The sequence below is a fragment of the Tamandua tetradactyla genome, chromosome 16 (genome assembly GCF_023851605.1).
Source record: "Tamandua tetradactyla isolate mTamTet1 chromosome 16, mTamTet1.pri, whole genome shotgun sequence".
Lineage (NCBI taxonomy): Eukaryota > Metazoa > Chordata > Mammalia > Pilosa > Myrmecophagidae > Tamandua > Tamandua tetradactyla.
Genome location: NC_135342.1, coordinates 73301093 through 73307190, shown reverse-complemented (window position 1 = coordinate 73307190; position 6098 = coordinate 73301093). Strand labels below are relative to the sequence as shown.

Genomic DNA, 6098 nt, shown 5'->3' with positions numbered 1-6098 from the left:
CTTGTTCTCCTATTTCTAGATGGAAAACAAATTGCATAAGGGAAATAAATGTCTTTATACTACCAGTCCTTAAATATTTTACAGGCAGAAATCTTGGTGGGTGGTTTGGAGGCTCAATTACCCTTCTCTGTACAGCATATAAATATCCCTGAGGGTTTACATAACAAACCCACGATCACTTAAAACCTAGGTATTTGCATCTGCCTCTGAAACCTATGACTCTACGACATGTACACATTGGAAAAGAGTAATGCCAGCAGGATTGTACAGGTGTTAAAATATCTACCTACCAACCTATGGTAGAGACACAGCAAAGAGAGCCAAACAGTTCAAATCAGGTGTAAGATACCATGATTTTGAAAGCTGCCATCACTAAGTTTTTTTAACGGAGAGGGGAAGGTAAAAAGAGGGACCATTTTAGACACTACCCAAAAGAAAGGGCCAGAAATGATCATTTATAATGCAGAATTAAGGAGTGGAGGACTGCTAATCATCAGAAGTCAGGGACACTGCTCGTGGGTATCAGGCAATCTTACTTTATGGAAGTAAGTCTCACTGGTGGCTTAGAAAGGACCAGGGAGAATCTTTATTTACTTAGTATTTTTCAGTAGAAAAGAAAACAATATAAGCAGATAAACAGAAAGAAAGATTATTTTTATATGGTCAGCTTGTTTTACACACATGTCTATTTCAAGCTTTTATCAGCACAAATTTCAGCCCACTTTTCCCTTATAATTCTGAACAGAGGGAAAACAGATATTAATTAGGCAAATCATCTCTTTCTACTCTAAGGAAAGCCAAATTATTATTATGTTTTTCCCAAGATTCTTCTCCTCTTAATGAAGACATTATCTCCAAGTTTTCAAAGTCATTTTACAAAAGAGCATTCAAGAGACATTAAAGTCAGTTTAAACTAAAAAGTCTTTTTGATGCCAATAAACAATAAAAGAACAATGAAAAGACAGCCTTTGCTCTCGCCTTGGTTTAAAGTCTTTAATTTCTGTTTTAATCTATTAGATGAATAAGTTTTGTATTCAAATATTCGTTACCGCTGGAATAAAATAAGCTTGAATTAAATGTTTTATAACCCCCGCTTAAAATTCTGCATATATATGAGTGTGTGTATATATTTACACACATGTCTACATGTATATACATCGCAAACACATACATACATATCTCATGAACATGAAGTTCTCCACTAGAAAGGGGAGGTAAAAGTTTTAAAATTATTTTCACTCAACCTGTTTGAAAATTAAAAAAAAGAAAAAGAAAAATGGGATCTTTGGCTTTGAAATTCATGACAAGATCAAAGTCTATAATGCACATAGATTTTTCAAAGTATACATTATTAATAACACAGGCAAACACATAGCTGATCAATAGCACAGTCAAGAAATGGTAAGGTAAGCGTGGGTCTCCACGGCTCCATGCCCGACCCCATGCAGGGCGGGCTCCGGTTTCCCCAGGATCTGAGTGCTGGGTCTCGGGCATGGCCTGTCATTCCTGCCCACACTATGTCAGTGGGGCTCTCAAGGGCCAGTAGAAGAAAAGGAGAAAAGTGACAGCCACATTTATCCCATGTGCCAAAACTTCTTTTCTCTGTGCTAGCCTCTTTGTTTTTATCAACTGAGGTAGAGCCCAAATGACAGAAAATCAACCTTTTCCAAGTGCAAAAATCAGTGGCATTTAGCCCATTCGCAGTGTCACGCAAGCAGCACCTCTTTCTAGTTCCAACACATTTTCACCACCCCATAAGGAAGCCCCACCCACATGAAGCAGTCGGCCCCATGCCCCCCTCCCGGCCACCCATCCCCTGGCAACCACGAGTCGGCTTTTGTGTCTCCATGGATTTACCTATCCTGGATAGTTCATATAAACAGAATCAGACAATATGTGGCCCACTCTGTCTGGTTTGCTGGTCTCTTTTAATCTAAAAGTAAATCAAGTCCATCTGAACTCACAGCTGATCCTAAAGATCAGTTCTTTGGAAAGGAAAAAAAAACCCATGAGATATACACCACCTTGAAGTATACAAATTGAATGCATTACCAGTGTCCTCTAGTGAAGGGTATTACCAGAGAAAGTAAAAGGAAGAACACCGATTCACATGCCAAGGAACATTATACCGCGAGCTTGCTACCCAAGCAGGTTGTGTAGGTAGAAGATATCAGCACATTCCTGAAAAACGTGTTAGAGTAAGAGATCATGGATCCGTGTGGGTTACTAGTGAAAAGGGGCCATGGTTCTTCTACCTCTGAGCTTGCATCATGAGATGGAGCAGTGGGCTGAGGGTCTGTAAATCAAACTCAGCCTAATTTCCGACCTGGATAATTCATCCATCTTAGATATGGGAAAGCTTATAACACTTCTCCTTTACAATAATTTCTCCATTCCCTAATTGTAATCCTGACTCACAGAGGGTTCAACCACACGGCCCTGAGTCAGGATGGACTGTTTCTCCATGAAGGGAATGGGATCAGGCCTTCGGAGAAATGAGGTCTCCTGGGTGGAGGTGGGGACACAAGAAACAGGGCAATGCTTCTGTATTTTCAGAGAGAGGAGGAAAAGTACAGATGGATCTGAATTCAAATTCTAACTTTGCCTCTGCCTTGATCTCCAATATAACAATAGTTTTATTGTCTAGAAAATGAGGATATCTTAAGGGAGTCCATTGAGATAAAATGTGATATGACCACATGATAAGCACTCAGCAGATTCTAGTCATTTGTCACCATGAATCCCATCCTGTCGCTTAGAAAACAGTGAGTATGGACTTCTAGTTTAAAAGAAGATAGCTCGCAGCATGTGAACCAGGCACATAATCAACTTCCTTTCTTGCTGACTCTCCATTAGCTTTCCTTCCTTTTTCATCACCCCCCTTCCCTCCTTTCTTCCTTCTCTCCTCTCTCTAACCTTTTCCCTATCCCTCTTTTATTTCCTTCCTTCCTGGTACTTCCCTCTCTTTCTTTGTCCTCTTCCCTTTTTCTCTCCTTCTCCCCATCATTCTCCCCACTCTCTCTTTTTCTCTTTCTTCTTCCTTCCACCCTTTTCACTGCTCCCTCTCTTGCTTGCTTACAATTGTTACATAGGACATATGCTGGTGTGTTCCTTTGCCATAACGTTTTGCAATGAGCCTTCATCTCAGCGTTCCTTATGTGCCACCTCTCTGAGATAGACAAGCAAGAGCTCTTCCAAGGCCTTGGCCAGGCTCTCGTCGAGATGGATGTGCTCTGACCAGTGTCATTTTTACTACCCTGGCTCTTGCCAGCATGTCCTAGGATCTGATCTCCAGACCAACAAAAGTTAAGATTTCGGTTCCACTCAGGACCCCCTGATGAAATGGCATATCCAACCAGCATTACAAATTGAACACAATAACCTAAGGCCTAAAGGTTGATACTGGAAAAATCAGAAAGTCTGACTCACCTTTTTAAATCACTCAGGTAATCATCTGCAATAGGGTCCCATCATAAAACATTCCTTTAAACCACTTACTCCATCACAGCTTTTACTGACCTAACACACATCAGCCCTGGGATGAAGTAAGCCTCAGAACTGCCCAAGTTTTAGGATGCAGAGAAAAATCCAATAATGAGGTTTCCAGCAACAGATTCTACAACTGCAGAATCAATAGACATTTATCGTGAACCTACTATGTGCTGGAATAGTATGATGCAACCGTGCACATTAGTTCATTAACTCTTCTCATTTTTGTCTCCCAGGCATCTTGCCTGTCCTGATCCACACAAAACAATACAAAAGAACAGTCACCTATATTTACCAATAAAGGCAGCTGCTCTGTGCATCTGGACAATGCTGGAGAGCTTCTTCCGTAATGAATCTAAAGGATAATGATGCCGCAGAGCATGGGAACACCTCCAGTCATGTACAAACCTGCAGTTGTGCACCCTGTTTTCCAAGCGTCTCCTTTTACCCAGCCTGGCATTCCACTATGCATCATCTGAGACTTTCCTCAATAGCTTTGACCACGGACACCACTTACACACCCCTGCAAGAGCACCTCAAGCACGTGCATTGCACCTAAATATCCCCACACATTCAGAAAAACACCCATCTCGAAAGCATAATTCCTCGGTGCTGAGTATTTATTTTCTTTCACATTTTTTTCCTGGCCCGGCAAGACCAGATCTATTACTGCAACCACTGAATTGCAGTGGGACATGGATTTGACACGAGGCAAATACCTCTCCTTAGCAAAGACAAATAAAGCAAAAGTTTAAGAGCCTCCAAGCCGACGTGCGTGGATGCCATGGCACCTGGAACGAGTGGAAACCAAAGGACGCTTAGGAAATCACAGTCCTCCCAGGCAGGCAGGAAAAAGGTGAGCATCGAGCATTCCGAGGGGGGCAATCGTGGGGGCCCAAGAAAAACAGGAGGAGCAGGGCAAGAGCCTGGGAGGCGGCCACGATTTCATTTCTCAGAGCTAATCAAGGGAAACGGAACCAGTCCAGGCGGCCGCGCGAGTTTACAACAACTGACAGTAACTATAACATACGCCAGTTTGTATTAAGATGTTATTGCACCTTTCCAGTTCTAATCACCAATTATGACTCTATTACTCCTACTTGGCAGTTCATCTGCTGCTGCCTCCGCTAAGGGCGACTTGGAGACGGACCTCTGATCTCCTGGTTCCACTTCAGTGCGCGCTCAGCACGGCGGCTGTCATCCACAGACACTGAAGAGAGAAGGCATTGCTTTTGCTGAGATAACTGTACCTGACCTTACAACAATTTACTAAGGAAATACCTGCTTAATAGCAGGGTGAGTGCAGTTTCCTTTATGCTCACAACGGCGCTGCAAATTAGAGACAACAGGATAAATCTATGGCCGGCTCACTAGACACTTCATTAAATCACTGTTCCCTTGCCTTGTAGCACGCTAATAGAATCACAGTACTCGTTAGCTACTGAATAAAAGATCAATCACAGACTTTGAAAGCTCTTGCTACCAGCTTCCAGAGGAAACAAGGAAAAAGAGAGAGAGAAAGAGAGAGAGAGAGAGAAGAAGATATTTAGGATCATCCCTGAGATTCTGAATGGTTTCACTGCTAGTTGCTTAAATTACCTTTTCCACAACTGACTCCAACTGCAATACTCAAAGGAACTTGTTAAGCCTGCTTTCAGGAGCAGCACTCTAATATACGACTGCTAGGCCCTGGTCAAAAGTTCATAATGTGCATATGTAAAAAGGTACTAAATTGCCTGAAGGCTAAAACCAGAGGAGTTTAATTGTAGCAAAATGCTGAAAATGGTCTGTTGAGGGTCCTTCTACTAGGGTACTGCTGGCTCTGGCTGATTGAAGTATAGAACATAAAAGCCTTACAATAATATTTCCTTAAATACTGGGGAAAGTGCCAGCAGTTGGTATTGCATGAATGTTGTGGTTAAAGAAAAACATTTTCCTCCCCTAAAATAAATAGAGTATTAAGAACTGCTCCATCCCATAATTCTGAAGCATGACGGAAAAAGGGAGGGCTCAATGATAATAAATAAGGTATAATTCATTGAGCATGTCCAATCGACTCTCAGTATATTTTTACTCGGGGGCCACTGAAGGTATTCAGGCATGACCCTGTAGGGCTTGGGGACTGTGCGTGGCTATGATTTTGAGAACAGCTTTGCACAGGAGCAACAGCTGCTTCTGCTGCCTTACTTGTCACTGGGTCCGATATATCCAGGTGGGGATCCTTGGAAGGGAACTTCTTGGCTTGTCTTTACTTCCTTTTGTCATAAAATGTGAACTTCAGCCCCACCTGCACACCCATTGGGCTTGTTTGGACAGGTTTCTCCTACTCAGAATTCTCTACCTTCTCCAAAAACCCCTCCACATATTTTTCTTGGTCAGAGTAATTTGCTCTTTATTTGGACAAATGACAATGAAAAGGCAGAATAGAGGATAGTGACTCAAGTCCAGGAGGGACTGTGTCAAGTATAAGACACCCAGGACAAGCAAGAATCTGGCGGGAGGTGGGGAGGGGGGTCCTCTAATTTAATTAAGACATATTTGGGAAAGTAAAACTCAGTTTTTCTGGATGGTGAAATGAACCCATACGGTATTTTAATTGGGTTTTTAAA

General features: G+C 42.2%; 1 protein-coding gene across 3 annotated transcripts in view; it reads right to left on the bottom strand.

Annotated features, from left to right (window-relative positions):
- WWOX (WW domain containing oxidoreductase) overlaps positions 1-6098 on the bottom strand; it is a 972892-nt gene that overhangs the window by 646813 nt on the left and 319981 nt on the right. The gene's annotated exons all lie outside the window — the stretch shown is intronic.